Source organism: Triturus cristatus, chromosome 3_2, assembly GCF_964204655.1.
Source record: "Triturus cristatus chromosome 3_2, aTriCri1.1, whole genome shotgun sequence".
Lineage (NCBI taxonomy): Eukaryota > Metazoa > Chordata > Amphibia > Caudata > Salamandridae > Triturus > Triturus cristatus.
This window is the reverse complement of record NC_140584.1, coordinates 257,226,570-257,249,491: the sequence shown is the minus strand read 5'-3', so window position 1 is coordinate 257,249,491 and position 22,922 is coordinate 257,226,570. Positions and strand designations below refer to the sequence as shown.

The 22,922-nt window shown below is 48.8% G+C and overlaps 1 protein-coding gene across 4 annotated transcripts in view; it reads right to left on the bottom strand.

Moving 5' to 3' along the window:
* Nucleotides 1-20,551, bottom strand: part of LOC146857073 (uncharacterized) — a 345,333-nt gene extending 324,782 nt beyond the window's left edge. For 3 of the 4 annotated variants that reach the window (XR_014979538.1, XR_014979537.1, XM_085646799.1), the window contains exons 1-2: nucleotides 20,467-20,551; nucleotides 676-719 (exon numbers count right to left, since the gene is read on the bottom strand). The gene's annotated coding sequence lies outside the window, so the exon portion shown is untranslated. Of the gene's footprint in view, nucleotides 1-675; nucleotides 720-20,408 lie in introns of all 4 variants that reach the window. The other variant, XR_014979536.1, reaches the window with a different exon arrangement.
* Between the last annotated feature and the right edge of the window lie 2,371 nt (nucleotides 20,552-22,922).

Genomic DNA, 22,922 nt, shown 5'->3' with positions numbered 1-22,922 from the left:
CATTAATTGAAGGGCACTAACAAGATGGGAGGACCTTGAAGCTATATTCCAAATACTGCATGCCTCGCAAAGCAGGGCATGCGTGCTGACTCTAGACTTGACCTAAAAAATAATAATAATGGATGGATGGATCAAATTTTTCTCTGTATACAAACTAATGCAAAGGTTTACTTCATTTCCATTCTCTGCAACTTTTAGCAGAAAAAGGAACAAGACATGAAAAGAATGAGTTCACATTGCCCATAGAGATTAAATGCAGGCGCTTGCAGGCCAATAGTTAACCGACAACTGTGCTGAAACGGCTCTGGCTGAGCCACATCTTGCTTAAGAAACATGGTCAATACCTTAATTTCAGCTTAAACATCCAAAACAACCTGGGGATTACTTGGTTGATTAGGACGAGACCTTGCTAAAATGCCAACAGGATTTTGCTCCACTGAATGAGCAATACGCAAACAGTGTTGCATTAATACACTGAAATGCGGTTTCTGACTCCTGATACATAAATGGTTCGTTGAGTGCAAGACCCCAGTGCAAGTCAATCAAGTTTCAAAGTGCTTGTTGATATGGCAACCTAGTGCTACGAAACTAATTTTAAAACTATACAATTGCTCAATGATTACAAGTGTTTGGAAGAGCATTAAACAATGGGCAAATATACAAAAGTGAACCTACCTTCACAGTGTCAAATGGATGCCCCACAAGTACACCTGCAGCACCTGGAAATAAAGAGATTGCATAAATGAAGCACATTAGCGACACATGCCGGATAGGGCAAAGCCAATATAACCAGCTTTTAAGCAGTGGGTAGCTAGTTAATTCACGTTATTTATTGCAAGTGTGCACTTGTAAATGTTATTCTTTTCAGTTCATCATGCCCGCCCCCCTCCCTCGCAAACTCTTGAAAAACAAGTGCCTTCAATCTTAGTTACATTATTTATTCCTACAGGAATGGTTGGGCTCTGTGCCAATCCTCTGTGATCAAAACAAGCGCTCTATAAAAAGACTTGCTGTACACAAACACCAAGCACGAAGTAAACAAACACCACTTCAAACTTATGTGATCAGCAGTACTCTTTAATGACGTATCTTGAAAGAAGTAGATAAAGTGGTTGAACGAGAACTCCCATTTCATTTAAAACGGAAAGCACACATGGCTGCCTTCCAACTTAAAAAAAAATAAAATAAGGCCTTGGCTACTCGCACACTAAGCTTAGCAGCGCCCATTGGCTCGCGCATTGCCAATACGACAAAGCTCTTCTTATTGGCCAGTTTGGTGGGTGTGCAAAAACTATACATATACATCCGGAAACACCCACTTGGTGCCTGACGACAGACTCAAACGCCCGTTCTGATTCGTCATTTTGGAGGGCGTGCAAGATAACTTTCCATCAATGGTAAATAGCACACCAAACAAAATTCCCAGCGCCACTCAATACAGCAATGCTACTAAACGGGGAAAAGGGGAGACGGGCGCTGAGTTTACATCATCTCCATCATAGCGCGTGCCAGAATACAATGCACATAGTACCCCCCAGGGGCACCCCGCTGTCCCCCCTCCCCCATGGTAGGTTACCCAAATGACACACACAAGACAGTTGGTGTTGGGTAACAATGCTGCAGGTTTATTACATAATTCCAGAATATGTAATGGGTGGGTTATCTTACGGGCGATCCAAGGGCAGGCAACCAACTGGGTCGCCTGCCCGCCTGATGAGCCGGGCAGCGAGGGAGCGAAGCCCGCCGTTGCTGCCATCCATGTGATTCTTTCTACGATCACGTGCCGTTGGTAACTTCTACTCACGCCCCCCTTCTGGGGGCGGAGCGTCGCTTAGCAAGCCCCCGGTTGTTCAGGCCACAACCGCCCGCAGGACTAGTGGGGCGCCGACACGGCTTCCGGGACCCTCCCATGAGGCTCCTCTGTTTTGGCTCAGGCACCCCCTATGGTGCCGCGCAGAGGTACCCTTTGTACCGGCCGGCTTCCAGATCGCCCTGTAACTCCGCCTGCAACGAAAAAAAAAAAAAAAATAACATTACAACGCTCAGAAACCCCCCCACCCAACGCCTACGTCGGGTAAGCTGTAGGGAGGGATGTGGCGAGGTGGGCGACAAAGAGGTCGCCAGGAGGGTGGGGGAAGGCTAAATAGCCTCCCCCTCACACCATGGCCAGGAAGTGACATGCCTTGCGCGTCACCTCCGGCCAGCCCGAGGAGGGGGGCTCCGGTCGTCGTCCCCACCCCCTCCCTGTGGGAAGGGTGACCGGTGCCCCGGGGGCACCAAGGCGCCAACCGCCGATTGGCCCCCTGCGGGGGCCGCGGCATAGTACCCCCAGGGGCACCCCGCTGTCCCCCCTCCCCCATGGTAGGTTACCCAAATGACACACACAAGACAGTTGGTGTTGGGTAACAATGCTGCAGGTTTATTACATAATTCCAGAATATGTAATGGGTGGGTTATCTTACGGGCGATCCAAGGGCAGGCAACCAACTGGGTCGCCTGCCCGCCTGATGAAGCAATAACCACCTATTAGACTATCTGGAACACTTAAATCTGCGTGTACTAAACGGTAGATTCCCAGACGACATTCCACCTGTCGCCTCATATTATTCTTCAACAACCAGCTCAATCCTGGACTACTCCTTCGCAAATCTCGCACTTTTTGAACATATTGGCGGATTTAGAATGGGGGACAAAGGAGACAGTGACCACCGCCCACAAGAATTTTACATTTCTTGTACAGCAACAAAAACGATTAAGCCGGAAGCAACCCAGGAGTTTATATATACCTCTAATTTACGGAGGATTAACTGCACAACAAACAACGCAGCTATTAAAGCAGATGCTGCAATCCAACTCTTCAACGAACTAGCAGATGGCCCAGGAAATCAAATAGAAATCTGGGAAAAATGTACTGACATATTTACAAGTCGACAAGCAGTAAACTACAATAACAAGCGGAAGCTACAGATCGCAAATAATAAGAACAACATCTCGAAAACAACTTGAGCAGAGATAAAGTCTCTTAAAAAAACAATAAACGTAGCTCTGCGCAACCTAAGACACTCACCGTGGAATACTCCTCTTCGAACAAATTTGAAAGAGCAAAAGGCAAAAGTGAAGAGATTGAAATGGCACATCAAAAGAGATTCAGAAAATGAACACTGGGCAAAATTACTAAGCGACATAAAAATCAACAACAGCAGTCGCTTTTGGAAAACAGTCAACGGAATTATCCGTCCACATCACATTGGGTCAAACATAACAGAATCAACATGGGTGAACTACCTGTCAAGCCACTTCAACTATACTACTGAAAAACCTGGCAATTATCAAACAAGCTTTTTTACCCCGCAAGATCTTGTCAGTCAGCCCTCAACTGAGTCGAGCAAACAAGAATTCGAACATAATGAAAACAGCCGACTAGGTCTCATCAGCCATTCCCCCCGACAATAATAAGAAAACAAATCGCAAAAGGAAGGAGTGAAGGAGCACCAGGTCTAAACGGCATCCCACCAGCACTCTATAAGGCTAAGTCCGACGCCTAGGTGGAAATCTTTCATTCTTTATTCTAGGACATCAGGCTGTTGGAAATAATACCAGAACTTTGGAAAGGGTCAATTATAGCACCAATCCACAAAAAAGGGGACAAGGCTGATCCTAACAACTACCGCCTAATAGCACTGATAGATAATGAGGCGAAATATTTTTCAGGCACAAAACTTGAAGATTTAATATCCTGGGCAGAGGTTAGTTCATGTAAACACTAAGAACCCTGAGGTCTAAAATTGCCAGAAAGGAAAAAAGAAGAGTGAAAAGGTGGTGTGTAAATGAGAAACAAAAGCCCAATTCACGTAGTGAAAGGGCAATCCCTTTTAAGGACGTAATCCCTCACTCACCCTGGGTGACATGCTTCATCATATGGGATTCTCCTCCCAGAGAAAAATCCTAGTTTCTCTGGGGGCTACAACCCCCTCTATGAGAGGGAGGAGCTCAGGGATGTTTTGATTGTGCACTAAAGGATAGACTAAATCCACATATGAAGAGCTAGGTGTGAGTGAGGGGTGCAGTGCTGGAAAAATGATAGTGCAGTGAGAAACTAGGATTTTTCTCTGGGAGGAGAATCCCATATGATGAAGCATGTCACCCAGGGTGAGTGAGGGATTACGTCCTTAAAAGGGATTGCCCTTTCACTACGTGAATTGGGCTTTTGTTTCTCATTTACACACCACCTTTTCACTCTTCTTTTTTCCTTTCTGGCAATTTTAGACCTCAGGGTTCTTAGTGTTTACAGGTACTTTAATTGGGGATCTAACCCTGTGTGGTCTTAAAAATGTTCCCTTTGACCCTCCGGTTTTGAACCGTTCTGTAGTAAGTCAGAGGTTAGTTCAGTCATACCGTGGAATCAGACTGGGTTTCGTAAATCAACAAGTACCACTACCAATATTCTTACACTATCCCTAATAATCGATGCAGCCAAAATTTCTAAACAACCATTACATCTGTGCTTCATTGACTTCAGTGCTGCCTTCGATAATGTGGATAGAGGCAGACTATGGAGGAAATTGGATCAATGGGGTGCACCAGCGCCTATTGTAAATATGCTGAAGATTTTACACACACACACCTGGGTGCAGGTGAAATTAGGTGATGGCACCCACATATCCAAAAAAATCTACACCACAAAAGGCTTGAAACAGGGTTGTGTGCTCGCACCAACCTTGTTTAATTTATATCTGGCCGATCTGCCAAAAGTACTCAATGCTTGTAATTCTCATTCCCCGAGGTTAGGTGGGACTGTACTGTCCAACCTAATGTATGCAGATGACGTAGTCCTGCTTAGCCACACGCACGTTGGACTACAGAACCTCCTGACGGCAATGCAGAACTACGCCACAGAGAATAATCGAAGGAAAAATCTGCAAAAAACACGGACAATGACAATCCACAACAACAAAATGACAAGCCAGAGAAACTGGTTTCTCAGTGATAGAAAAATCGACGTGGCTGACGAATACAGATATCTCGGAATAATAACAGACAAAAGAGGCTTGTTTAAATCTCAGATGGAGGAGGAAAGAAGAAAGGGCACGCTAATGGCTATAACACTAAAAAATCTTGCATACAAACTTACGGGGCCGCTTTTGACCCCCTTATTAAAGGTTGCTCAGGCGAAACTTCTTCCCACAATTGCATACGGCAGCGAAGCAATGCGGGGCAGAGACGCCAAGGAACTAGACAACCTACAGGTCAAAGCATACAAACAAATGTTCGTTCTTCCGAACTACACCTCTCCAGCCCAGGTTAGGTTGGAGTTCGGGCTCCTACGACAAGATCTCGCAAGACAGGGTGCATATATCATCTGCTGGTATAAGATCAAAAGTTCTCCGTCCCATATGCTTAACAGTCTGCTGTGGCAAGATCTGCAGCACAGAGACACGTCTCAAGCCAGAGCTTACCTTCAGTCAGCTCTGGAACACACTAAACTACAGGAACTCTGGGACGCCCAAATCGGATATCACGTATTTAAAAAACTGGTCTGGAAAGCCATCAAACAAACGTCACTGATCGAAGATAAGGCAACCTTTTCTAACAGAGCCCACGCATGGATGACTCTGAATACATATAAGTCACTGTCCCCTCAAACATATTTTAATCAAGGGTATTCTAAAGCAGTAAAAATAAGTTTTCTGAGGTTAAGATTAGGAATTCTACCTTGTGCCCAGCATCTTCCGCCATGGCAACGGCTGACAGCACAAGACTATTGCAGCTTGTGCAAAACTAAACAAGGTGACATACTACACTTAATATGCCTATGCAAAGACATGGCTCAAGCCCGGCAGAAACTTCTAAAAAATCTATTCAATATAAATGGTATTCGAACTAGGAGACAAGCGGTACTAGCCTGTTTCAATCCAGAAAACACTCAGCTAAACTGCCGCTTAGTAAAATTTTTAATGCTTGCAGAACAAAAACGGCTAAAAATCTTGGTAGTTGACCACAGAATCATTAATGCTCTTCAAAATTCTGAAGGGGACACGGCTTTGTCTCAGCCGGTTTGCAAGGACTCAACATCCATCTATAACGGGACCAAGCCACAGCTAGCCCTTACACAGGAATCAGCTTAGACTGTGCTGTGCGGCGTGGAAGATTCATTACAAACTCACTTACAAGAAAGCCTTTTTGAATGAACTAAGAACTTGCCTGCTCACTCCTCTGTTGTTTTATACAAACGTTATATACGGCTCTCTTAAAACTTTAATTTTTGCACACAACTTACACCATCCATAAGTAAATTGCAAAAGGGTATGTTTCAACAATAAGACAATAGCACAATAGCACTTTGGAATAAATCTCAGGTATTAGTCTATTTTTACTGTCACACTGACTATTTGCACAAGGAAATGTTTTAAAATGTTGTGGAAAGAGCAAGTTGTTTTATAACTTTTTTTAACTGTTTTGATATTACGCACTGTTAACAAATGTTATATTGTCATGGTTTTAATTAACTACACAATAAAACTATTCTGATTCTGCCCGCCTGATGAGCCGGGCAGCGCGGGAGCGATGCCCGCCGTTGCTGAAATCCATGTGATTCTTTCTACGATCACGTGCCGTTGGTAACTTCTACTCACGACCCCCTTCTGGGGGCGGAGCGTCGCTTAGCAAGCCCCCGGTTGTTCAGGCCCACAACCGCCCGCAGGACTAGTGGGGCGCCGACACGGCTTCCGGGACCATCCCATGAGGCTCCTCGGTTTTGGCTCAGGCACCCCCTATGGTGCCGCGCAGAGGTACCCTTTGTACCGGCCTGCTTCCAGATCGCCCTGTAACTCCGCCACAGCCCTGGAGGCGGCTCACCGTCGCAGCCAGGGCCCCCCACCAACCCGCTATAGTCTTACCTGCAACCTCTCCTGACTAGGGCTTCCTGCAACTAGCTGGAAGGGAACCATCCCTGCAGAAAGAACAGTTTGAAATGTTTCCACCTTATGACACTTTGCAGCGCTAGCGGGACTCAAACCCTGTCCTGTGAGATCCCTTACAACCACAGGCACAAGACTACCAGTGAGCTATAGCTCCTGCTGTTGTAGATGGCCCCATCTATGTCCCCAAAGCCCTAGACGCTATCCTGGGTCGGATGGAGCCTGCTGAAATAAAGGACCCGTTGGGCCCGTGAAGATATACCAAGAACTATTCGCCCCCTTGCGGGAAAGTTACACCTCTTCACAATTCTGGGCGGGAGGATGCCGGCGCCCAGGCTCGCAAGGCCCCTGCCGGCACCCAGGCTCGCAAGGCCACAACAATTTGATGACCTCACCTAACGGCCACCCTCCGCACCGTGTGTGCCTGAACCTACGTGCCCATCTCTGGGACAGCAGCTCACTCGCTGGATGGCCCCTCCCCCGCCCGCCTGCTTTGGCTACTATGGCGAGAAGGGTTTTGCTTAACCATTGGGCAGTCCCCTCTATATGCTAAACCTGGTGCACAGGAGTGCTCCAGCTGACAGCGCGTGCCTATGGGCAAGGAGCGACTCTTGCCCCTGCCCACCATCCCTTATTCTTTATGGGAATTATGCCCCTACAGATCCCTCAGTGATGAAACCCCTTAGGCATACCTGCTTCGGGAATCTGTCTGGTTTGAGCAGTGTGCGCTGTCTGTATGGTTCAGGCATTGGGGATTGACTAAGTCCTACTTCGCCCCTCCCATCATGGTCCCCGGTAGGAGGGTGGCAGGGGGGGTGCCCCCCCGCCAACCCAGAGCATCCCCTGCGGTGCCTAATTTCTGCTCCGTTGAAGTAGAGTTTTAGTGACACCCTGGGCGTGCCAACTGTTCTATTGACATAATGTCCCCTTGTGTTTGACCCACTGACACCCCAGTTATTGGGACGGCAGCACCATATGTTGGCTGGCCGCATCCCCTAAGCGAGGTAAAAGTGTCCGTAAACCAGGTTCCCAGTTTCCTGCAGCTGCAGTACGCGACCAGTGACTCCGCTGGGGGGTACCACCAGCCGCAATGGTCCTCTGGACATTAAGAAATGCCTTATTCATACCTGGGCCTATCTCTAAATTATGGTGATTTCACACAGCCGTAGGGCCAGAGGCCCACCTTGAAACCTATTTACTTGTTTTTTGCTACTCGGCCCCCTTATGGGTAGGCCTCAGAGATTGGGCAACGCGCATGCTCCCAGGGCACGGTGCTGCTGGAGAGCAGATGTTTACCCACTCGCTGATACTTTATCTGTTGCTAAAATGCCCTACCGCTGGAAGCTTCCCAAGAACCGTAGACTTCGTGGTCCCACCTAGATTGATCCCATCGCCTGGGGGGAACCCAGTGGTGGACAGGACCTGCATGGTACCTCCACCCCAGCGTAGCTATCGCTTATTTGTGACGCTGAAGCAGGAGATGCCCCCTTAGTCTCACGTTCTAACCCATAGAGTATAAACTTGGGGGCAGACAAGTCTGTGGGAACCAACCGGAAACTTTGGTGCAAACGCCGGCCCTATCCTGAATGTTGCGAATGCTGCATGGTCAATAATGCCCCGACGCCCTGAGGCTCTACGTGGTGTTCACCAAACATTTTGAACGACCGCACACTTGCTATATAACAACTATACCACCCACATGCCGCCCTGGCTAAAGCGCGGGTGGATAGGTCTTCATTGAAGCAACCCGAAATCTGTCTTTGGTTGCAGGGGAATGCCCCCCCAGTGTACATCTGGACCTGTTTCTATATGGTGCCTACAACTGATCCTCCTGCAGGCCTGACCCTAGGGTTTGGTGCCCGGCTCAGTGTGCTGCCGGCTGGAGTTTTGCGGCTTCTCACACTACCCCTATACCACCCCAGTGCCGATGGCTAAACAAGGCTTGTGAGCTGTAGAAGATGACCGAAGCCACAGTTCCGGCTTCGCCTGGTAGCATATCAAAATTGCTTCCATTCTGAAATGGTGGGACTGTCACCTCTCTGAGTTGAATAAGCCTTAGGTGTCTCCCTTCCGTGAATAGCAAGCTCACCCCAGGCATGTGTAGCGGGCGCCGCGTCGCCATGCGGCCAACGTTATACTAAGTAACGTGGCATGTTGGTAGTCCCGTGCTAATGTTCTCTGCCTGACACCCCACAGAGGGCTGTGCTTACAGCCTGCCCTGTGCAATGTACGCCTTCTAAAACTCCAGGCCGCACCCAAGACAGAAGTTATTCACGCAGTTCCCACTGCTCCTCAGTGCGGGAACCCTCTTCGCATGCAGATAATTGGATTCCCAGGTAATCTAGTGTTCGTAAAGTTTTTGCTTGACTTTCAGTGTGGGAATGGTGGCCCTCTAAGCCCGCGCATGTACAGTCTGCACGGCAAACCCCCGGAAATCCCGCACTACTGGGGAGGAGGTGTACCTCTCTGGAGGTCCCTCTTGTTCCCACTGACCTGCCCGGATGCTGGGGCGGGGGTCCTGGGAAACAACGACCAACTGAGTGATCACTTGCAACCCGGTCGGGTTGATTGCCCAGACAGAAGTTGTATTGAATAATGAACCTGCATGGTCCAAGATTTAACTCGGGCGCCATGAGGCGGTCTGGAACACGGACCGGTGGGCCGCAAGTAATCGGCCTAACAATGAACTATTGGTGGGTTGGAGACAGAGGTACCCTCCAAAACACTGAAATAACAACGGTGAGAAGAGTTCTATGAAGAAAAGCATTGAATGAATCGCTCCTCAAAGTGAAGGGACAAATACCCTGTCTGGTTACCCCCAAGGCAGGCGTACCGCAATGCCAGCTGTAGGCAGAGTGACACACAACCACCGACCTAGAGCTATTCACGGCAAAATGTACCTAGAGAACCAAATTGCGCAAAACTAGAAATTGGCATACGCGCGCGCTTCCGCCGCAAGGCAGTTCTACGGAACCCTGACAATTGTGCGACTACATGCCAGGCGGCAACTTCCTATCGCCCACACCTTGCTCCTGCCGAGCTGTCCATCATAGTAATACCACAACCAACCTAGATACTCGTGCAGGCATGATACTTGCGCCTGTTCCAAGCCTTCCAAACTATACGAATGGCTTGTTCAGCTGGCAACAGAGAATTAATCCCAGATGCATAGATCCATGCCTGTTGGGTCATCTCTACAATATACGGGCCGCAACAACTTGTGGCAGACTGTCCCCAGCACCAGTTTGTAATTTGCTCGCGTGCGGCGCACCCGCAACCACTTGGTCAAATCCCACCGGTAACTTTGTGCCGTGATTTTGGCCCTAGTGAGGCGCTATGTGGTGACCACTTCTTCTTTTGCCGCTATGTCAGTGTATCCCCGTATTCAATGCGATTGGGGCACTAAGCTACACCCATATCTACACCCCTTTTTTGGCTTAATCAATGCTTCCATTTGCATTAAATAATACACTACCATTCTATCTCGGTTGCGTTGCCCTCCAAGAACTAACCACCCACCTGGGTGGCTAGGTGACAGTTAAAGGCCTAAGGCTGGCACTTTCTTGCGAGCAAAACCAAACCACGCAGATGCAGCAGGCCTATTGATATCAGTAATTGAACGAACATACCCGTGTACGGTAGTCTCTGGGCCAGACAATTCGTAACTCCGACTCGTTGGACAATGGTGACCGTTACTGATAGGCCTGGCTAGCAGTAGCCCCACAGCTGTAAATTGCTCCTTTGCGTGTCAATCCCATCTCAACACCGTGCTCAGATCAAGGCCCACCTAAGCATGTTGGAGGGGCAGAGTTGCGGACTTATAGCACATCTCTTTTAGACTGTCGGCAGCGTTCCATGTTTAACTGTTACTAACATAGCCCAATGACCGGTCTACGTTAGGACTATCCCCACTCTGGTCCGCCCTGCCCAAGGACTAATGCACTTGGGAGCGCGAGGCCTTGAGCAATAGGGGTTTGGATGTCAAGACAACAACCACAACAGCCTACCCAAGCCCCTTTTCAGCAAAAGGTTGGGGCCGCGGGACCCGTGATGCAATCTGCCGGGTATAGTTCGAATTCTCTCGATGGCTCCAACAGTTAGCTCCATAATTGGGACAAAATCCCACTTGGCATGTGTGGAGGCGTCTGCGAAGCATGATTCATGTCGTGGCTGCTCGAACACATGCAGTAAACTGTGCCGACATCGATCTTGTGGGACTGTTAAATAGACATGCCCATCTATGAATTAATGTTAGTCAACAGCGTCGCACACGGCAACGGAAATTAATTCCATCCTATCTCCTCCTTATACCACTTCTTTCAGGCTTAGGGATGGTACAGCATAGCCACAGTGCCAACCGGTGGCGTACCATTTGCAACATGGTCAAGCCTGTAACTAGTGACTGTCTTGTGTACTAGAAACGACACCTTCTAGATTAGACATCCAGTCAGCAAGGCGCGCGGACTCGACCCGAAGGTATTGGAGCGCTCTACATGAGTACCGTATTTACATTACCTATTCGGGCACGGGGAGATTAGTGATCTGTGGGGGGTACCTTCTTCCCCCGCAATGTCTAGCCGCGGCACGCATGCGGCTGCTGTGGCGTTGAGGGGTCATAGCACCGTCTGTACATTACACAGGCACGGAGAATAAGTGATTAGCCCATGATCACAGGATGTGGACGCGCCTACGGGGCTCGCAACCTGCTTTCCGCACCTTTGGAGGCAGCGCAGCCGACGGAGCACATCCTCGTCGCGGCGATTACGTGATTTGATCACGGAATGTGGATTTTTTTTTGGACACGCCGTACACAAGTAAACCAGGCTATCTTTTATAGCCACAACTTTGTGTACCTGTCCTGCTAGCTTGAGTCAACCATGCTAATTGCACTCCCAAGCCAGTGAACTTTCCCTTGGACGAGAGCTGCACCTCTTTGAAAGGTTGTGAAAATTGTTGCCTATTTATATAGCGCGAACTCGACCCGAAGGTATTGGAGCGCGCTCCTCGAGCACCGTTTTTACATTACGCATTCAGGCACGGGGAGATTAAGTGATTTGGCCAGAATCACAGGATGTGGACGCGACCCGAGATGATTGAACCCTGGTTACCAGCACCAAAATCGGCAGTCCAGCCGAGGCCCATCCCTTCGGCTTTCTACCTGACCTGCTCGTTCAAATCCCATGCTAACTGCACTCCCAAACCAATGAACTCTCCATTGGACGATAGGTGCACCCCTTTGAAAGGCTGCAAAAATTGCTGCAAATTTATATAGCGCGAGCTCGACCCAACGGTATTGGAGCGCTATACACGCGCACCGTATTTACAATACACATTCAGCCACGGGGAGCTTAAATGATTTGGCCGGAATCACAGGATGTGGACGCGACCCGAGATGTGTGGAACGCCTTAAACAGCCCCGTAGTTACCTTATCCGTCCAGGCACTGGGAGAATAAGTGATTTGCCTACGATCACAGGGTGTGGACGCGACTAAGAGGTTCGCAACCTGCAAACCGCACCTTTGGCGGCCGCGCGACATCCTCATCGCGGCGAGTGAGTCATTGCCCCCTCTTTTTTCTTTTTTTTTTTTTAAATGGAGAGTGCATCGATCCCACTACCTCACGCCTGCTGAGCTAAGCACTGCTCCGCCGTTTGGTGCTGCGCCCCCTGCCCCAACTTTATGCCCGGGGCAATAATCGCTTTGCCTAGACTCACTGGATAGTGACGCGACACCGAGGCTCGCCACCCGCGTTCGCGCCATATGGCGGCAACATTAAAGTTGCGCCACCGCTGACACCATTGCGCCTCTACTTGCCTTGGCTGAAAGCACTGTACCTGTGCTAACCCAAGGGGGGGGGGGGAAGGGGGATTTGCTTGCAAATTAAATGGTGACGCGACCGCTGCCTACGAACCACATCCCCACGGCCCCCACCTGGAAATCAATTTAATGATTTGCCCCGGATCACAGGTCGCTGATACCTCCATAAGGAAGCGGCGGCGCAGACCGGAGCACATCCCCGGACCTCGACGCACAGGTGACCAAACACAAACGGTCGCCCGGGATCACAGGATGGTGCCGTCACCACGAGGCCAGCGGCCCGCAACAGCACACCCCGTCGGCGACCACCTCCTCGGAGCCCCACCTGGACCAGGCTCGAGGCCCCGAGGGGCGGGGGCAACAATGACTTGCCCATGAAGCCCACCCTCAATGAGAGTGCGGAAAGGTATTAGAGCCCCGCTGTCTATCCTCCGCGACAACAACCCCAACCCAGGCCCAACTCAAGGACAGTGCGGGAGGAGTGAACCGCCCAGTATCGTCAACTGAGGGCACGACCTCACGCTCGTTAGCATGGCGAGTGCGGGCATTGAAACCAGGCCCCAATTTTGAGTGTGTACTCGGACGGTATTGGAGCGCTTTACCCTTCACAGTATTTCGCTGCAGCGACGCGTGGGCAGGGGATGATTTGGACAGTGCCCGGGAAACCCCCCAAACCCTAGCTCGATGCGCGGGGGGAGTGAAAGGATAGCCCGTGTTAGCAGGATGACCCACCGCTTCGGGGCCAGCGCCACCAAGAGTCTCATACTTTAACCATTTGGCCACCGTGACTTTGTAGCTTACACATTTAAATCCCGCAACCCTTTCGCGCCATTTTCAGCGAACCACCAGGGGCCCCACTAATCGGGCTTAGTCCCTGCTACCTGCTGTTACCGCTCATTGCCGGCGCCGCCGACGGACCAAAGCATCGGCCTATTAAGCCACCCCTGCCCCCATCTTACACCCCCTCCGCCCGTGGCCATCCGAGCCACAGGGTCCCGTTGACCTGGTACAGCCCAGGGACAGGGCCGGGGCGGAGTGGGTGCAGCAAGACTCACCGTTGATCCTGTGACACAGAACGACGACCAAAGCGGCGTGGGGACCAGGATCGCAACGACAGGGACAACGACCGATGCTGCGATGTGGCGAGGTGGGCGACAAAGAGGTCGCCAGGAGGGTGGGGGAAGGCTAAATAGCCTCCCCCTCACACCAGGGCCAGGAAGTGACACGCCTTGCGCGTCACTTCCGGCCAGCCCGAGGAGGGGGGCTCCGGTCGTCGTCCCCGCCCCCTCCCTGTGGGAGGGGGTGGGGAGGGGTGACCGGTGCCCCAGGGGCACTAAGGCGCCGACCGCGGTCAGCGGCATATATGGGGTAATAAACCGATCGTTGTTTAACCAAGATGCCAAACATATCAAGTACACGATGAACCTGCTTTATACAACGTAGAGCAAAATATAGAAAAAGGCTGTACCAGATGTGATGCGATAAACTGCTGCACTCAACCTCAATATGATCGAATAGCTTAGTCACTTCAATTGCAGGGTTGCAGAAATATTATTTGTTTCATAAAACCCACACAGCAGGGTGCTGTTGCAACCAATAACACCAGTCTCACTTTAGTCGTCAGACTCGTCTAACCAAGGTATCTCAATATTAAAAACCTCGAACACTGTGGCAAATGTGGACCTGTGAATTACCTCAACGTCGATGAGTGCAGGTGAGATTTCTGTTCAAAGGTACTGCTTCTACTGTGATAAAAACCAGCACAAACGCACGCCTCGCACGGCAGAAGTGGGCCTACGCTATTCCCTTGCGGGAGCAAGGCGCGATGACTGCAACCATATGGCACCGCTCGCTCCCGCAAGGGAATCTCCAGACGTGCACGCATTGCCATTGGAAGCAATGGAACGCGTGCACGTTTTTGCCCTCAAAGCTGCGCCGATGGCTAAAGGTCTTTCCTATGCAGCGCATGCGCCCTTCGTAGGCGAGACCTAAAAATAGGCTAGGAGGAAGACAAAAAGTTCAGGGATGACCCTGCAAAAAGGGCCAAGTCCCACAAAGATGCTCTATGGCAACTTCAACTACCAAGACCACAGCACCACTCCAACACCCCCCCAGCAAATCCTTCCAACAGACCCTCTTCACCTAGACCCCTCTCACCACATAAGACACTGCAAGGACAAGGAAAAGCATCCACTCCAGAGCACCTACAGACCTCTGCCAGCCACACATCATCCACAGGGCTGCCACCACCAATACACCCAAACTACACCAAACTATCAACTGCTCCCTTGAGACCGCAACATTCCCCGATAACTGGAAACGTGTCGAAGTCAAACCCCTCCTCAACAAGTCCTCCGCAGACCCAACAGACCTCAAGAACTTAAGGCCCATCTCCCTACTTCCTTTTGCTGCCAAAGTCATCAAGAAAGTCATGAACACCCAGCTTGCACACTTCATAGAAACCAACAACATCCTAGACACCTCTCAATCTGGACTCAGCAGCAACCACAGCATCGAGACCAACCTCATAACCTCTGACATACGCAGCCTCCTCGACCAAGGCCACACAGCAGCCCTCTTCCTGCTGGACTTTTCAGCAGCCTTCAACACCGTCTCCCACCGCACACTAGCTAACAGACTCCACGACGTCGGCATCTAGGGAACAACTTTAAACTGGATAGGATTTTTCCTCTCAGGCGGAACACAAAGAATAAGACTCCCGCCCTTCCTCTCCGAGCCGACTGAGATCAGATGCGGAGTACCCCAAGGATCCTCCCTCCGCCCCACGCTCTTAAACATCTACATGGCCCCCTTTGCAACCATCATCAGACAACACAGACTTAACATATTCTCATACGCCAACACCTAGTGGATCCTCTCCCTCACCAAAGAACCCGACATCACCAGACACAGTTTCCAAGAAGGGATGAAAAGACGTCGCAACCTGGATGAGCAGCAGCTGCCTGAGGCTCAACTCAGAGAAAACAGAAGTCCTCATCCTTGACTCCACCTCCTCCGCATGGGACAACACCTAGTGGCCGCTCACCCTCGGAAACCCACCCACCCCTACGGAACTCTTGCAACCTTGGCATCATACTCAACTCTTCACTCTCCATGAACCTCCAGATCAATGCTGTGTCCTCCACTTACTTCATCTCCCTCAGCATACTTTGCAAGACCTTCAATTGGATACCCCCCAACGCCAGGAAGGCCATCACCCACGCACTCATCACCAGCAGACTGGACTACGGAAACACCGTCTACGCCGGAATCAACAAAAAACTCCTCCGCAAACTCCAGACCGTCCATAACACCGCAGCCAGACTTCTCCTCGACATCCCACGACATGACCACATCACCCAAGACCACCGTGACCTCCACTGGCTCCCCGTCGAAAGAAAGATAACCTCCAAACTGCTCAAACACACCTATTAAGCTCTCTATAACACCGGAACCCAATACCTCAACAAACAAATTTCCTTCCACGCCCCCAAGAGAAACCTCCGCACTGCCAACCTAGCTCTAGCCACTGTCCCCCGCATTCACAGGGCCAGAGCAGGTGGCAGATCCTTCTCCTACCTCATGGCCAAGACCTGGCACGAACTCCCCCACTGCATCAGACCAAGCCCCACACTGCACCAATTCAGAAAGTTCCTCAAGACCTGGCTCTTCGAATGACCTACGGAGGTGCTCGCACAACACCCTCCCGCCCCCACCCCATTCCGCCCACCAGCACCTTGAGATCCTCACAGGTGAGTAGCGCACTTTAAAAAACACTGATTGAAATGTAGACCAGCATCCAGACTGCTTTCAACCATACATAAGCAAGAGGTGCCTAAAAAGACTCCGCAAACTAGACTATACTGGGAGAAATATTATTGCAGAAGCTACTCGAACAATACAAATACCCAGAAAGAGAACATACGCCCCATACCTGAGCAAAAGGGAGCTGCATCAAATGAGAGAAAATATTCTGTCCCCACGAACAAACAAAGCTCAAACTTAGATTGGTCCCTAAACTAAAAGGGAAACAGAACAAGAGGCAGCGCCTCATGCGTCAATGAACGGGCACAACAAAAACGCTTTACCAGCAGGAAACTATGAGACAGAAAGAATGGAAAATAAAAGGTGAACATCTATTGCTGAAATCAGCTCCTATGCCGCAGGAGGGGAAGATGATAATAACCCTATCAACCTGAAAATCTCAGAAGGTATCCCCTGAAATTGTGAAATCGTTACACTCCCCTCAGGGACCAAAAGTTAAAAACCTCGCTCACATATTTAATGAAAATGGTTTTGCTCTTAAAATTCCTCCCAACAACATTCATAACCTGGGCTGCAGCTTAAAGAACCAGAATTCCGCTGTCCTAGCGGCTAAGGAGAGGTCCTGGAGTTGCAAAGTAATGGAACTGCTGGAGCGAGGGTTTCCTTAAGAATCGTATACCTCCTCCATCTTATCATTTTTAATTAACATAAATAATTGATTAACATTAATAGTATTAATGGTTTGCTGTGTGTTTAACTAACCAACATTACTAATTAGAAAATACACGTGGGAATCGCATTTGCATGGCCTGATTGATACGTAAACTAATTTTCGTACACATATTAATGTCAGATATTTCGAATTTGCATGTTATATGTTGCTTTTGTGATGTGATGTGTGAATTGCGCTTTAAATTGTGAGTATAAACCGCAATGCGTGTTGCTTTTGCTAGATAAATACACACACACAAAGGGTTAAGTGAGGGAATAACATTTTAATAGTCATTTCCATGCATTAATTACGTTTTGTCTCTTTGCTCAAGTTGACCTTTCTGGAGTGGCCACAAAATGGCTGCCATCCCTATTTTGACGGACAGATGAGATACAGAAATCACTGAGTGAAGTACGCCTGCGCTAAAAGATGAGCAACAATAACCTCGTCTTGACCCAGACAGACTGCAATTGTGAAGGACACTCCGGGAGGAATGCCAATCCTAAAACAAAGTACTTTCTTAAACTACGAACTGTTATAATTGAGGACACCATGGACAAACCCGTGTGGGAATGAACATACACTGAATGGATTGGAAACGGTTTCAAATTCACTAATAAATTGAGAATCACATCTAATGAAACATTAAGTGTATGTGAACTAGGAAGAATGATCCTGGTTGAACCAATCAGATTTGTTCTAAAACATGTATTGTAACATTTTGTTGTTGATTTTACTATAAAAGAAGTAGACTAGAGAGGGTCATTAGGCTAGTCGCTTTTACCTGATTTCCTGGCGTTATGCTGACGGAGAGGACAGTGACACTGCTGGGCAGCTGTTTGCCAGAGACTCTGATGGACTGAGCAGATGCCCAATTGATTTGCGAACTGATTCTTTGATTTATGGGCATAGAGACGAAAGATCTGAATTTGACATAGAGGACGCCATTTAGCCAGATTAGGTAAATATGCGAACCAAAATATTGAATGCTATATGATTTCCTTATGCTTTGATTAGATAAAACTTTTAATTCATTTAAGAACTGTGTTGGGTTATTATTTGAAGTATTTTGATGTATATTGTTTAGAAGAATAAGATGTCGTTTTTCCCAGCAACTAGCTGATCCATGGCCAATAGTATGGGAGGAACTACTAGGTTATAAAGATATTAAGACCCTGGTTAGGTAGGAAGGGATAGGTGAACTTGTTGTTACTCATCAGGTGATTGGTGAAATCCTCCTCCCATTTTCTAGCGCATGGAATAGAGAAAGGACTCTCATCTCTCTCTCTCTCAAGGACCATTGATCTGAAAGTAGAATGAATGATAGGTGTTATGGGCCCCACCAGTGAATGAGTGAATGAAATGTGGTTGTAGAAGAAGATCTGTGGTCTGGTCTGTAGCGAGGGGATTTGTGGTATTCAGCGCTGGAGCAGAACAAATAATAAGCATGGGGGAAGAAGCTAGGTTTATTGACGTTCAACCCTTGGGCACCTCGAAAGGTCCGTAGGTCATTCTAAATGGACACAACATGCTAAGGATACTGCATCACTGCAACGAGCTGGAAAAAAACAACTTCAGATGACCTTTTAAGTGTACAGTTCGAAGGGAACAGTAAAACTAACAAGGGATTTACCAGAACAAGTTGTGCAACGGAAGTATTACGCCAGAAAATCCTAAAGAAAGGTATACAAAAGGAAGAATGGCAGACAATTATGAAGCAGGTGGTGCCAACTAAATATCAACAGTTCATAGCTGCCAAGGTTTCAGGTTGCTTGTGTGTGACATTTTCATGATTTCAGTGTAATTATAAGGGACATTTTGTAACTATGAGTGACACTTTCTTGCGAGCAAAATCAAGCATGAAAAGGATGAAAACCCATAAATATCAGAAATTACACCCGTTTGAGCAATGAGACTCTTTAAGAATTTATTTAAACAGCTGCAAAGCACCGGAAATGGAAGGGTACTAACCTAGTTGCCAGTTCACAAGGCTTATTATCATGACGCACTAAAAGCAAATTAAATCAGGCTGGAGAAGGCACTAGTGACACTTACTAGTCTATAGTGAGCAGCAGGTGACTGAACAGACAAAAAACCAATAAAACAATCCAGCTGGTGTGTTTACTTATTACATCACCAGGCCACATTCTGACATAGCAGCCGACTGCTGCATTTCACTGGTGAGAATTTCAAACGATGAACGCTTTCATTCAATAAAGACTCATGCTGAGCCTTGAAGTTTCACTTGCCTGGTATAAGCATATGCCTGCGATTCCCAGCATGCTAACTCTCAAGCAATGAATCCTCGATAGCTTTGGGGTGGTCTCAAAGAAAGAGTGATAGGGCTGGCCCACACGCCCACGACTGGATAATGGTTCCTTCAGGTGTGCTCACTGTCTCTGTTCAGAGGGGATTACGCCAGCTTCCAGTGTACCGACAATCCAGGGGTGCTCTGTCCCAGCCTCAGGTGTTCTTTCATGGGATATTTTAGGAGGGCTTTTTGTCAGCCTGTAGTGTTCCCACCTCCGAGAAGGATTGTGTCAGCCTCAAGTGTTGAGAGTCTCGTGCTCAACACATTACAGCCTGACCCCTTACTCAGCCTGCATCTGAGAACAGCAGAAGCAGCCCGAACTAACAGCCATGCTTCCTGCATAAAGGCTCAGCCCCACATTCCAGCCGGCAGCAACAACTTTCTGCACAGCGCGCCCACTGACACTTAGGCAGCCTGCCATCCAGTTGTCTTAAGACTTTGTTTCATGTGATGTGACCTAGAGATTCAAAGTCGCGTTTATATCGGGTGTACGGGAATGCAAACTGTTTGCTCATCAATATTATCCACAGCGGCCGCGTAAGTCTGATTATTACTCGAGCCGGCGCGCCGCGCAGTGCGAGCTCAGCTGCAGGCTCCCGGCTGTGCTAGCTGCATACTAACCTCCCTGTGCGTCCCGGGCGCTAAGCAGGCTGTTTATTGGGCAAATTAAATCCTGATACGTCAAATCCCAAGCCTCGATGTTAGGTCAGTAACTTTGCTCCGCGGTGATTGAAACATTAGTAGGCAGACTGAGCCAGCCCCCACGCCTGCCGCAGCAATGAGCACTGCCAACTGAAAACACATCGCGCAGTCAGTGATATTTAAGCAGCGCTTCTGCAGTGTTTAATAGGTGCCAGAGCTTTCCGGTGCTTAGCACCGGCACTTACTTTTCAGGGACGGGTCTATACAGGTCTGCACGTCACATATAATATAACGTTAGCTTACTGACTCGGCGCAGAGTGTTGTTCTAACTTCTCGGTCTCCCGAGACCCGGTGAGTGCTTCAGTTGAATCACCGAGTGTGAATGTGAGCCGGAGACTGTTTTGAGCAGATTACTGCATTGATCATATATGTGATGGCGTCATGGCAGCCCTTAGTTCAGTGTTGCCGGTGGTGGGCGGGAGTCAGACACTGATTGGGCTGCGCTGGATTTGATTGTGCGCGCTGCGCGCAGACTTGGTTCCGATTGCCACGCCCCGGCTCACCCGCTCCCCATGAGGCATCAGGCCGACCATGTTGAGGGCAGGCAGCGCAGCAGTAGCAGCACCAGGCGGCCTATCAGTTACTAAAGGCAGTGCCAGGCAGCCCCGGCCGACCACGAGTGTAACCGTAAGTAGTACTAAGCAGTTAGTCATCATGCCATGCCCATTGCCAAACCAACGCACGCTACTTATGTTTTTTTTTAGCGTGGTGGTATGTCGGGCACCGCAGTAGCCCCGGCTCTCTCCACAAGCTTCGATGACACTCTGTGCCTGCCCCGGCCCATGGTACACATTAATACAGAGCAGCGCCCACATTCTGGGCCTTGGCACAAAGAGACCATTGATGGGTGATAGACAGGGCGGAGGGGGCCGCGGGGGGGGGGGGGGGTATGGGGCAGGGGGTTGGCTGAAGAACACTGTTTACAAATAAGGTGCCCAGATCCTACTGGCCCGCAAATCTGTTAGCTTTAAACAGAACTGGCATACAGATAGGAGCAGAGCCAGTCACAAATCGGGTGCTAGCCTCGCCCGTGACTGACTGCCCCACCCCTGCTGGCCCCCAGTGTCCCTGGCTTTCCCGCCCTTAGCGCCTGAGTGCTAGAGACGCTACTGACGGGAGCTGTGTGGAAACGGCAGATTGTGTGCAGAGGCCACCCGGTGTATTATAGAAGGCATGCAAATTCATATTAATGTTTCTTAGAAAGAGAAACATAATGAGGAGGACAGTGCATCAAACTGCTCTCACCACAATTATTTTCAACATTCCTGGATGTTTAGAAAACAAGAAGAATGATACCTTAAACTAAATCGGGTCTCTGTCCTCCTCACGCACAACTGTCTGCACCTAGGGTTTGTGAAGTCAAGGTCTGTGCCTCCCTCACACACTGCCCCTCCAACACATACATTTCTCAGCAGCGTCGCTGTGGATGTTCACTGTAGCGCCTCTCTCCTCGCCCCCTCCCATTATTAATTCAATACACATTAAAAATGACTGAAACCTGATCCCAAGCCATTCTTATAGATTTGGGGGCATGGAATAGTTCGTACTGTGACACTTGTGGGAGTGTGATGGTTAGTGTTTGTGTTGTTGCTGTCATTGGCAGCACTGGCAGGGGCAATGGGTGATGCCAGCTGCAGTGACCTCTCAACGAGAGCCCTGGCACTTATCTTATTGCTTGATAACTTTATTTCGGTCAAAAGACCATAAAAGTACGAATAGACATATCATCAGTTACATTAATACAAATGGAGCGATAAAACAATAAATAACATTTTGGAGTTAAAATCTTTAAAAAACAAGATTAAACTTTTACGTCATCAAGATAAAGGTGGTTAGGTTAAAAAAGTTTTCCTCCAACGCCACATGCCGTAAAGATAGCGAGATACAGCGAAAACAATGAGTGGATCAGTATCATAAGTTAGAGTCCTGCTGGCCTGTTTAAAATGGCGAAAGCCCAAATTCCTACAAATGGGAATCAGCCAACTTTTCCTAATTAAATGATAGGCAGGACAAAAGAACAGCACATGTTCAACAGACTCAGTTTTGTAGTTACAAGCAGGACAACTTTCCGAATTTCCTGCCTGCCACTTGGATGAAAAGGACCTAATCGGTAGGGTGCCATACCTTAGTTGGATGTACAATTTACGGGCAAGTGGGGGTTCTATTAGATCCATGAATTCCTCTAGTTTGGAGTCCTGTTTAACCAAGAGGAATTCTAGGGTCAATCTACCTATCACTAAAGAGCTCCAATGTAGAGAAGAATTTTTCGAGGACACCAAAGAAAGGATGTCCTTCTTTGTAATCCCAGGGCAACTTGCCTCCGGGTTTACCCACATTTCCAGGAGTCCTAGTTGAAAGCAGACTGCTTTGATATGCAGAAGCCAAGGGATTTTTTTAAGTTTAAGTGCAGGCCACATCTCTACAAATTCTAATTTATACGGAGACAGTTCAGGCACTGACCACAGCCTTTTCCAATACAAGATAGGCCTTGCACTAATAATCTCCTCAATTGGGACTAGCCCGAGATCGAGCATAAAAGGAATCGACGGTGTGCTGGAGGGAAGTCCAAGAAGAGATCTTAAAAAAGATAGCTCAGCCCTTGTAAAGGAAACAGACTGCTTGTGTCCCCAAAGTTCGGCTCCATAAATTGTGGCCACTCTTGCCTGTCTACAATAGATTTCAAGGGCGGGAGACACTGG